We start from the raw sequence: 12,864 nt of genomic DNA on the forward strand, positions 1-12,864 counted from the left end.
CACTTCCAAACATGATACCCGCTGGCCCCAATATCCAGTTGTGCATTTTACCATCAGGTTGAGGGCACATGGAGCGTTGGCTCCGCTGGTCTCAGTCTGTCATTTTGTTTTTTTTGTTGTCCTAAGCTGTAACAAGCAGATTTGCTCTGTTCCCCAACTCTGTTGATCTGCACTAAAAAGTACAGCTTCTACTTACGTCAGGCTTAAAACATAAAAATGCATTTTTGGGACAATATCTGCTCCTCTTTGCTTTAAAGGCAACAGTGGCCCTCTGGGCCCTTTATCAAGCCTTATCAAGACTAGGGGAATGAAAAGTTGCTTGGCTCTTTGTGCTTTTGGGCTGAATAAACACTCTTTTCACTGCCTGACAATTTATCAGTGTGCTACTGGATTCTTTTTGATGTGTATACTGACCACTATGAAAGGTAGGGTCATTCTAGTATTGGCACCTGACACCTTTTTAGGTAAAGTCACAGTGGGTTGACCTGCCCTTTACAGTGTACTACATACCAATATTATAGCTAAACAAATACATTTATTGGTTTAAGAATAAAAATGTAAATGGTAGAATAACTTGCAATGTAAACAGTGTAATTTATTAATAAAAACGATACCATAAAAATCATGTCAGAATCCCTTTAAATAATTGCTGGCACTTTATTAATCATAACTGTTTGTTAATCATAACAATTTGATAACATAATAATTTAATTTGTTTATCGTAACTGTGTACATCTATGTAGTGTGTAGAGCCCCAAACAGGACCTGGGATGCACTGAATGCAGGGTGAAAGGTGACCCATACCCAGGGACACCATCAGGGGGGGACACTTTCAAAAGAGCCGGGCCCCCCTTGACAGCGCCGAAGCCTGCGGCCATTTCGTGCACAGTCACAATCCTGCGGTTTCAGTACAGCCGAGTTCCTGAACCTATCAAAGTACTTCAGAACTTTTAATTATCCTCCCTGTTCCATTAAACACGCATACATCCCTTCTTCTCACAACACCAATCAAAGTCTTTTCCTCATTTCATCCCACCCTCAACACTTCATCCCAGCCAATCCATGCATAGTCTCAGTTACAACCATAGAGCAAACAGATTTTTTTTATATTCAATTTTGAAATCTGACATGGGGCTAGACATATTGTCAGTTTCCCAGCTGCCCCAGTCATGTGACTTGTGCTCTGATAAACTTTAGTCACTCTATACTGCTGTACTGTAAGCTGTTTGCTCTTTTGAGAATTGGATTTCAGTGCAGAATTCTGCTGGAGTAGCACTATTAACTGATGCGTTTTGAAAAAATCATGTTTTCCCATGACAGTGTCCCTTTAAGGTTTCCTTATTTCATTGCACACCTGACTTTTTGGAAACAGAAAAAAAAATTTGCTGTGGAAAGTGTAGAATTTTTTTTTTGACCATGCCCATTACCTGCCCCCTCATTACTATGTTCATTTTACAAAATGTGGCAAGTTATGAACGTTTAAACACATTTCTGTGTTTTTTATGTTTTATTACAGTTTTGCTAATGAAGGTGAGTTAACTCTCAAGTTTCCCTAAGAGACCTGCTTATATTAAACTGTTACAATTGTTTCTTTGCTTTTCTTAAATTGTTACAAAAGTATGTAAGTGCATAGTGCACCTACCACATATTCTGGTCTCTTTACCAAAAGTCAATTAAGTTTCAGAAACTTTGTATCTTTTTCTGGCTGATCAGAGAGAAATTCAGGACAAAATCCAGGACTGTCAAAATCGCAACTGTCCAGCGAAAAACGGGACAATTGGGAGGTATGTCATTGTAAGTGCTCTTATAGCATTATATGCATATACTGCCAAACACATGCTATCTGTAACACATTATTTTAACTACACAATAGTAAAAATGCTTTACTTGGGAAAGATGTAAAGATCAATGATTGAATTTATTTTTACTGGTACCACCAGATCATTGTTTGTTTGCTAACTGCAGAGTGCTTTAAGCACCTCATGTTTCAGCCAGCCATTATCTGATTTTCCTTTTGGCAGCCGAGACATATCACTTATCCACTTGGCCTTTCAGCAGGTGCTACACATGAATAGCTTTAGATGACTTCCAATCCAATCCAATAGGAAACACTATATTTCACAAGCAGGAGCACAATTCAATAATACATTTAGAAACAGCTTGAAGTAGAGGAAGTATAATGATCGGATTTCTACATGAAGAATGAGTCTGCAGTTCTGTGCAAGATGTATATATCGGTGAATACCAAGCATTCAAATTGCTTTTTACAATAAAAAACTACTGAGTACATCAATTTAACTGGTGTCTTTGTTAGCTGTTTTTACGGATTTCATATAAAACTGATCATGCTTGATAAAGGGATGTGACACTGAAACATTGCACTCCGCATTTAACACGCAAGGCAATCTTGCTTGCATCAATCCTGTGTGCCATTGGACTTTTTTCTATGACAGCCATAGACTCTCCAGCATGGCCAGGAAAAGCAACCAGCAGGAAATAGCCTGTGTGTTACTAGTGGGTTTTTTTTCAGCTGCCTGTGCAACATTAATTCAAAAAACAAAAGTATTAATGTGAGTTTGGTCACCTTTTTTTTCTGCTACTTTTCTGGGGAGGCTTTCCATTGTGGGTCGGATTTGCTCCCAATAAGCCATAAGGTCATTAATGATGATAGACACTAATGTTGAGTAATCAGGCCTGAATTGCAGTTGGCATTCCATACATCCCACAGTATTTAATCTGTGCAGGCCATTTCCACACCTATCTTAGCAAACAAATTCTAAGATCCCACTTTGTGCTGAATGGCATTCCCCAAACTTTTGCAAAAATTAAAAACCAGGGCATTGTCAAAAATATCATTGTACACTGTAGGTTTGCTATCACTAGTACAGTGGCGGAACTATCAGGGGAGCAGGGGGTGCGAGCGGGCTAGGGCCCGCACCCCCTCAGGGCCCCCCGGCAGCCCGCGCCGCTGAAATGCGGGCCAAAAATACGCGTATGGAGGGGGGTGGTGGGCCCGGCTGCGCGTCACGCACCAGGGCCCACCCCCCTCTAGTTACATTACTGCACTAGTACTAATTCTTTAAACCATTAAAAAATGGCAGAACATTATTTCTTCTCCACCAAACATTAAATTCGGCATTACAAATTCAGGCATGTGGAGTTCTCCATGCATCCACTCAAGCTCCTAACAAATAGCTCTTCAGGAACCTGATACCAGTTATTCAAGATTTGTAGTACATTGAACCCAGGTTTGTGGGATTCTTTTGTTTTGAATTTGGTGTTAAGCCAAGGACAGGGAGACATCGCACATGGCGGATCATGATACCAGCACCAGAGCTTGGCTGGATGGAAGGGTTGCAGGGAAAATTATATTTTGGCACTGGAAGCAGTCATACTGAATTATGCTAGAGTTCTTCAAGCACTTAACTATCCCTTTCTGTGAGATAATTCGGTCTACCAGTGAATTTTTTTTAACTTTACTTACATTTTACTAGCTGAAATTTAACAAATTGACATGGTGCTGCCACAATGAATATTACTGAGCTCTTCAGTATAACCAATGCTACTGTCAATGCTTGTGTTATAGCTAATATGATTGTTTGCTTAATTATTAGAAAACTATGCAAGCACAGACATTCCCCTGTACTTAGCACAATTATGCAGAATAGATATATAACCCATTGAATTCTAAGCAGGGTGTGCACTCATTTTATTTTTCCTTAAAGGGGCTGTTCACCTTTAAAATAACTTTTAGCATGATGTAGAGAGTGATATTCTTTGATAATTTGCAATTTGTTTTCATTTTTTATTATTTGTAGTTTTTGAGTTATTTCAATTTTTATTCAGCAGCTATCCAGTTTGCAATTTCAGCAATCTGTTTGCTAGGGTCCCAATTACCCTAGCAACAATGTATTGATTTTAATACGACACTGGAATGTATATAGGAGGGATACTGAATAGGAGAATGAGTAATAAAAAGAAGCAATAACAATCTGTAGCCTGACAGAGGATTCGTTTTTAGATGGGGTCAGTGACTCCCATTTGAAAGCTGGAAAGAGACAGAAGAAGAGTGCAAATAAATACAAAACTATAAAAAAGAAAAATGTATTCTTTCCCAACTGCAGAGACTCTCTTTTATACTCTTTATACTCTCACTCTAGGGATATAAAAGTTGCCATATTTTATGGATTGGTTAAATGCTGATAATGTCTTTGTAGTAATAATATACAAGAACCTCAGTGAATTGTTAATTTAATCATTAATATCTTCTCCTTTCCTTTCTTTGGGCCCCACTGTCCAGCGGTATGTGGGCCACACCTCCTTCTTCCATCCACCTTTCCTTTCTTTCATAGACCTTACATACTTACTGAGAGAATGCTATCACTTATGGTCTGCTTTAAATATGTTGAAAAAAGCGAATAAAAATCATTGAAAAGAAAAAACAAAAGAATGAAGACCAATTGAAACAAGCCTGCCTGTCCCCAGTAGATGAGTGCTACAACTCTGCAAAGCAAGCACTATACTGGGTAGCTTAATCATGTGTGGTCTTCAGGCCCGGAATGCCAATCTGTGGGTTCTGGCTAATGCCAGAGGAGCTGCTGTGAGATGCCATAGAAAGTCACACCTTACTGGGCTGGTGGGGGGCTTTTTGGGCCTGTTAGTGGGCTGTTTGGGCCTCTGTGAACCTGAAATGGCAGGGCCTATTTTGATTCTCAATCCATACCTGGTGGTCTTGGATTAATCTTCTTAGTCTTGTTTTCTTAAATGAAACACACCTTCTCCTCAGATCCTACCTTTTGGGTTATCCACACCTCCTTCCTCATGTGTCTCTTATTACATGGCATTTAATATATGCATATAATTATTATTATGCTTGGCCTTCCTGTTTGTACTTTTCTGTATTATAAAATTGTACATCACAGTGTATCCTAGTAGTACTATATAAATACATTACTAAATAACTTATAGATAAAATGTTTTACCTCTTGTGAGCCAAGACCCATTCTATTCTATGTCATTTTTTAAACTGTATTATCACTCTTTGTTTCTGCCATTTCCCACAGTGCTGCAGAACAGTGTCTCAGCTTGAAAATAAATGGAACATAATTTCAAATGGCACATAATGCCAAGGATGCTCATTTCAGATGTTTGGCCATCTGCTGGTCAGATATGAGAAGGCATCCTGTGAGTCACTGCAGAGTGACATCATTCCCAAATTCTATAAATAGCAGTAGCTCACAGCAGCACAAGTAAAGGCCAAGGAAGAATGGCCTTTATTTTATTCCACATTACTTGAAAGACTCCCTAAAAAGTCAAGTCTTTGATATGTCTATGGTGTTTTTGATGGACAATAAAAAATGCCAATAAATATCTAACAGTTTGAAAAAATTACATTCTATTAACAACACAATGCATCTCTCTTATACATGACAATGAACTAGGTGATTAGTCACGCTAGATCCTAGAAGAGTGGAGCAAGTACATCAATTATACAGAGTTCCTGAAGCCACCAGGAGCACCACCAATGTTTAAGGAAAACTGCAGTATGGAGGGCCTACCATACAATCCTACATGCAGGGGTCACAAGATATGCATGAGTAGAGGGGCGGTAATGATAACTAGGGACAGAGTCTTTGTTTTTTGAAAGGGGCACAGATCAATATGTGAACTGAGACCTTTTGGCATCTACTGACATCACTTCCTGGGACTGGCAGTTTCAAATTGAGACTGAATTGGAAGGCATACGTAGCTGATCGTTCTGACCCATACAATTAACAATTTAAATAGTTTCTGCCTTACAAATACATTATACATTTTAATCCCTCGAAAAGTCCAACATGTCTCTCGTCAGACTATTCTGGACCTTACCCATATAACAATCCACTTTTCCATTTAGCTGTAGATAGACAAACTAGAGTTTCCAGCATTCTTCTCTTCATGAAACAAGCACAAGAATGTAAGAAGTCAAAGTGTAAGGGGCAGATTCACTAAAGGATGAAGTGGCTAACGCTATCGACAATTCGCCAGCATTACCACCCACAGGGATATCGCCAATTCACTAACAGGTGCAGGCACCAATTCGCTAGCGAAAGAGACCGTCGCTAGCGTTCGTTCGCACTGGTGAAAGGTCAATACTCCACAAATGCAGTAAAGTGTGGATTTTATTGAACATTACATCTTTCGCCAGGCGAAGTGTTAAAAAGTTGCTAGATTTCCCTCAATCTTCTGTCACTTACATCATATCCTGTGTGCCGAAATTGCATTAAAGTTCCAAAACGCTGGCGACTTTTCCTTTTTTGAAGCAGGATTGCCAGCAAAAGTCCTAACAAACTTTTCTGGGGGAACTGGTTTCTCCAGACATTTCCTTACATATGGAACATTAATTTTACAGTGGGCTCATTTGTAGGGCATTATATAAATTCTATTGTCTCTATTTGTCATAATGAAAAGTGGTATTTGCATCAAAGATGCATTTGCATCAACATTTGTAAAGACCTCCATACAACGTTAAATTACCCGCCGTATGCAAATTGACCCAAGCGCAAGATCACTAGTGAATTTTCGCATCTTCGCTATGAAATGTTCTCACTGCCGAAGTAACGCTAGCAAAAAGTCGCCAGCGTTTGGTGCCCAGTGCGAAACTTCGCATATAAGTGAATTAGCATAGTGGTAGCGAATTGGCCCCTGGCGAAGTGGTGCGATTTCTTTGAAGCGGTCACTGGTGACAATTCACCCTTTATTGAATCTGCCCCTAAGTGTTATATATAAGGGGTCATTGTCATTGACTTTAAGAAAGGCAGTGTGCAAAGTACAACTATGGCAGGCGATAAGGACTAGGCTGGCCTGCAACCCCTGATTCTGGGAGTTATACGGTGCATCCATTTCCCCCCCGATCTGAAGTGCTCCATAGATGAGCACTAAGGGGCCAATCTCTTGCTCTCCTTATTGCTCTTGCACATCTGTCTGGGTAAATAGTAAATGACTCCAGTGTATAATCACATTATGGAATGTATTTATAAAGTATTTGGAAAGAGTGATATAACCTCAGATCTGAACAGATGTAATACCCACACAACACCCTGATAAAAGTGTGTATGTATGTCAGTTTAATAATAGTATGTGTGAAAAATTATGTGTCAAAAATTTATGTGAGAGCAGGAAATCGTGGCAATAGAAAAACAGAAACTATGAATCACTGAAAAAAACAGAGGCACAACATAACTAAATATCTAAGTATTTGATCATCTGTATAGCCAAAGTAGCAATCGACAAACACAAATAAACAAGAAACACTACCATCAAGGGAAACCTGAGAAAGAGCACATGGCCCCTGGTGTAATAGTTTAAAGCTTTATTTCTTAACCTTGCCATTATACAACCCCTACGACAGGGGTTAACTTACTCCTCCGCCACCCTGAGACAGCCTTCCTGCTGCCACCCCCCCATGCTAACGTTTTAAGTGCCGGAGTGGGTCCATGTAGCTAGTGCAGAGAGCATAATTGTGATTAGGTATATTATTTTAATGGTTACATGTGGAACTTAGATCTTGTTAGGGTTGTAGACAATAATTTGCAGTTTCCAAATCCATCTGATTATATGTTCATTGGCAGCATTCCTAATGCTTCATAATATAAGCTATTGCTCAGCATCGATGAGTCATATTGCTGGGATAACTCTTTGGGTGTAGTTTTCAGTATCATAAATTCTTAAAAGTAACCAAAGTGAATATCATTTTGTAATTGTAGCTTTTTATATGCAATAAACTTCTTCTGTCTCTTGCTTTGCTTCGTCCCAAGTACATTCAGCTCAGTACTTATAAAACTAATGTATTTAAAGATTACAACATACATGGATGAAGGCTTTATAATCAGCATGAAATAGCTTCCTAATATTATGTAATCATCTTTAGGGTCCATTGGACCATAAGCAGTCACCTTCACTCCAATTACTTTTGTATTCCAGCTAGGGATGCACCGAATCCAGGATTTGGTTTGGCCTTTTTCAGCAGGATTCGGATTCGGCCAAATCCTTCTGCCCGGCTGAACCAAATCCTAATTTTCATATGCAAATTAGGGGTGGGAAGGGAAATCGTGTGACTTTTTGTCACAAAACAAGGAAGCAGAAAATGTTTTCCCCTTCCCACCCAGGATTCAGATTCGGCCAAATCTTTAGCGAAGGATTCAGGGGTTTGGCCGAATCCAAAATAGTGAATTGGGTGCATCCCTAAATCCAGAAAATATTTTCATTCAGTCTTTCTGTAGTATGCTCGATATTTGGTGCTACAATTACCCAACATATAAGCTTCTCTAAGAATATGCCTTATAAACTCTATCTTCCAGGCAACTTCATATAACAGCATCTCACAATAGTTCAGGAGTATGTGTTCTATTTAGTAACCAAACCAGTAATTACTACATCTCCCTTTAACCCTAGCCTTATTTAACACATAGCAGTACTAACTATAATCATGCAAAAGCATACCAGCCACTTAGTCTTTTTTGTGCCCTGACACTCGGTCACTTTATCGCTGGCTGGAATACCTGACCCATCACATTTGCCTGAATTGCCACATATAAAATACATTACATGCGAGGATTCTGAGTAATCACCTGAAAATTGGAAAGAAGGTGTGATAGGTTAAAGGAAGAGTAACATCAAAATATATAAGCGTTTTAAAGTAATACAAATATAATGAAGTGTTGCCCTGCACTGGTAAAACTGCTGTGTTTGCTAAAGAAACACTACTATTATTTATATAAATAAGCTTCTCTGTAACAATGGGGGCAGCCATTGAAAGAAGAAAAGGCTCAGGTTGATCAGTTTTACCAGTTCAGGGCAACAGTTCGTGATATTTTCATTGCTTTAAAACACTCTAATTGTTTGGTGTTAGTGTTCCTTTAAGTGATCAGCATTTGATGTGGGATCTCGTGCTAGAATCCCTGGTTTGATTCCCTGTGACAAGTCCGTGTCACCTAGGACAAGTCACTTAATCTCCTGTGTCCCCGCATGCTTAGTGTGCCTGCAATGGCTGCATAGCTTGCTGTATTAGCATGTTCCCCTCCACAATCACTAAAAACTGCCTCAAGGTAGCACATACAATAACTGTCTATAAAGAAGTTTATTTACAGTCAGTTGTACTGTCTAATTTATGCCTCCAAGGAGCTTAAGAAAATGATGTTAAGTAGGAAGACTGGTGGAGAGAAAGCACTTCAGTTTATACTAAATCTACACCAACAACTTTCTGTTCTAGAACATAAAAAAAGCTAGCGTGCCAGATTGCCTAAATAAATGCCCTTACTTCTAGAGGTCAGTTTCAGAACAATTCCAGGAACGAGCAAGATCATTTCAATGATACTAGAGCAGAGGGAGGTGCCCTGGAAATACAGGCACTTGAACTAATAGCAATTATTGTGAGAGACTAAGAAATTCTTACCTGGAAGTAAAAATGGGGAGTAAGAAGCACATACTTGATTTATATGGAGGAACAGCTTACCCACTTCACAGAGCAACTTGTAAGTCAGTATAATCACCACAGACTAATTCAGGAAATGGCAGAAGTTACAGTTTCAAACATGTCATAAAAGTCTCATAAAAATAGTTTCACAGAATGGTGAAAAATGGTGAAGAAAGGCCAAATCCTAACCCCCAAAAGTTAGGGTCTCCTTTACAAATGGTGGCAAGGTGAAAAACAGAAAATATCAGGGGTAAGATCTCTAGTGTACAGAGCACAATGGCTTCATTCTACAATGGGTAGCTGTTTGCCAATCCTGTTTAAGTGCCACCTAGCCTTATGGCAGAAACAGCACTGGAGATGCTACTGGCACTTTCTTACTAATAGGGATGCACCAAATCCACTATTTTGGATTTGGCCGAACCCCCGAATCCTTCGTGAAAGATTCGGCCAAATGCCGAACCGAATCCTAATTTGCATATGCGAATTAGGGGTGCGAAGGGAAAATCATTTTCTTACTTCCTTGTTTTGTGACAAAAAGTCACACGATCTCTCTCTCTCCAGCCCCTAATTTGCATATGCAAATTAGGATTTGGTTCGGCTGGGCAGAAGGAATCGGCCGAATCCTGCTGAAAAAGACCAAATCCTGGTCGCATCCTGAACCTTATCCTGGATTCGTTGCATCCCTACTTACTAACCCAACTGCTCATAATAGCTCATTCCAACAGCATTATTTAATCTCACATTAACTAGCCCTCATTTATGGATTCCCTCTTTGTGACTTCCACTGAGGTGAACAATTCAGTGTAAAAATGAAACTGAGTATATAGGCTGTGTAAAATAAAAAATTTTATCAATGTAGAATTAAATTTATAAGGTCTGGAGAGAACAGATATTGAACAGATATCTAACATAATAGCCAGAACAATACTTCCTGCTTTGCATCTCTCTAACGTGTTGCCAGTCAGTAACCAATCAGTGAATTGAAAGGGGCCATATGGGACACAACTGTTCAGTTAGTTTGCTTTTGAATCTGACCTGCTTTCTAAGGATCAAAAGCAAACTCACTGAACATTTATGTGCCATGTGGCCTCTCTTCAAGTCGCTGGCTAATTAAGATGTTAAAGAGCTGCAAAGGAGGATGTTGTGTTCTGGCTGTTATGTTAGACATTGTTCTCTCCAGTCTTTATGTATTACAATTTTGTCTAATTAACTATATTGAGAACTTTTTTTTTTTATTTTGCACAGGCTTTCTATTTACCTACCTTTATTTTTACACTGAACTGCTCCTTTATGACTGGGCTCAGGTTCCTACTGAAGTAGCCTCTCCAAGGTTCCGTGGCACAAAGATACTGAACCTTGGGACCCCTTCCCTTTAAAGGAGAAACAAACCCTTAATTAAAAAACCCTACCCCCTACCCTACATAGACCCCCCTCCCCCCAGTCAGCTGCCCCCCCCCCCCGGGCAAATGCCCATAACTCTTTACTTAACCCTCCGTGCAGATCCTGTCCAGTGGATTACACAGGCGCAATCTTCTTCTCTTCGGTAATCTTTGGAATGAGACTGGCGAAGTGCCTTCAATCAAAACTAAACTGACCTGTTTGCTTCAGAAACACTACTATATTCCCTAGAAACAAGCTGTTGGGGAGCAATGGCGGAAATGGAAAAAAGGCTATATGGCACAGAATAAATAGTGGATAACACCATTATGTTCTACAGAGCTTATCTGCTGTGTAACCTGAGCATTTTCTCCTTTGAATGGCTGCTCCCATTGCAACACAGCGGCTTATTTATAAAAACAATGGTTTCTGAAGCAAACACAGCTGGTTTACCAGTGCAGGGCAACACTGCATTATATTTTTATTATTTTAAAACACTTCCATTTTTTGATGTTACTGTTCCTTTAATGAGGGAAAATTTATGAAAGATACATAGTCAAGAGCTGGGTTGAATTCTACAGACCCACCGATTTTGTGTATCTTTTAAGTGTGTATACAATTATTGTGTATGCTTCTCTATCTACTTAGCTTTACTGTGCGTTCAAATGCCTGGCTGTCTCATTTTTCAAATTATATTCCGTATCTTGTGTTTCCAGCCAGCAGAGGGAAAAAAATGTTTTTGCTACGTCGAAGTTCACACGTTGGGAAACATTAAGGTGGACCTGTCACCCAGACACAAAAAGTTGTATAATAAAAGTTATTTTCAAATTAAACATGAAATCCAATTTATATTTTTAATTAAAGCATTCATAGCTGTTTTAAGCTCATTTAAAAATCTCAGCTGTCAATCAAATATTGTCTGCCCCACCTCTATGACTTAGGCATAGAGGCGGGGCAGACAATTACTTTCACTTTCCATTCAGCACTTCCTAGATGTCACTGCTCTCCACATATTCCCCCATTCTCTTCACCATTTAATTGTGCAGTCAGGGAATGGGGATGGATATCGGTTACCCCATTCTGATGCACAAACAAGATTCTGAGATGATGCAAGGCTTGCTTTAAAGGAACAGTAACACCAAAAAATGTAAGTGTTTTAAATGAAAATATCATGTAGCGTTGCCCTGCACTGGTAAAATTGATCTGTTTGCTTCAGAAACACTACTATAGTTCATGTAAACAAGCTGCTGCGGAGAAATGGCAGAAATTGCAAAAACTACTATAATAACACCATTAGACAGACAGAGCTTATTAGCTATCTGCTGTGTAACCTGAGCCTTTTCTCCTTTGAATGGCTGCCCCATTGCTACACAGCAGTTTATTTATATAAACAATAGTTGTGTTTCTTAAGCAAACACAGCAGTTTTACTGCATTATATTTGCATTACTTTAAACACTTTTATTCTTTGGCGTTACTGTTCCTTTAAGAACAATGTCCACAAAATGGCTGCTGCCTGCTTGTTATAATTATGAATTCCCAGACTGAAGGAAACAAGATTCAAATAATTTATATAGTGTAATTAAAGTTCATTTTGCTTGACTAAGGTGATAAAATAGGATTTTGTATATCTTTTTTGGGTGACGGGTCCCCTTTAATTAACACTTTAAATACTACTGCAGAGTAGCAACAGAGCTAACCAGATAGACATAGGATTAAAGCAGTAAAAGGGACATTAAAATCACACAAATGTGTTTGTTTTTGCCTTTGATTCGGTGAATATTGCAGGAAAAATCACCAGTTAAAGGCTAAGTAAAGCCTAAAAGAATTTAGCTAAAAAGGTTGTATTTTATCAGTTTAGTTTTAGAGAGTAATAATTGATTGTCTTTCAGTGCATGCAAATCTGTGTTAGTGCAGCACCACTTAGCGCACAAAACATGACAAGCATAGCCTGCGTGGTGTACGTTAATGTTCCCGTAGCCATGCTGAGCAGTGAGCAAGTGTATACAGGCTCATACAACCCGCTAGGCGTGCT

The sequence above is a fragment of the Xenopus laevis genome, chromosome 2L (assembly GCF_017654675.1).
Source record: "Xenopus laevis strain J_2021 chromosome 2L, Xenopus_laevis_v10.1, whole genome shotgun sequence".
Taxonomy (NCBI): Eukaryota; Metazoa; Chordata; class Amphibia; order Anura; family Pipidae; genus Xenopus; species Xenopus laevis.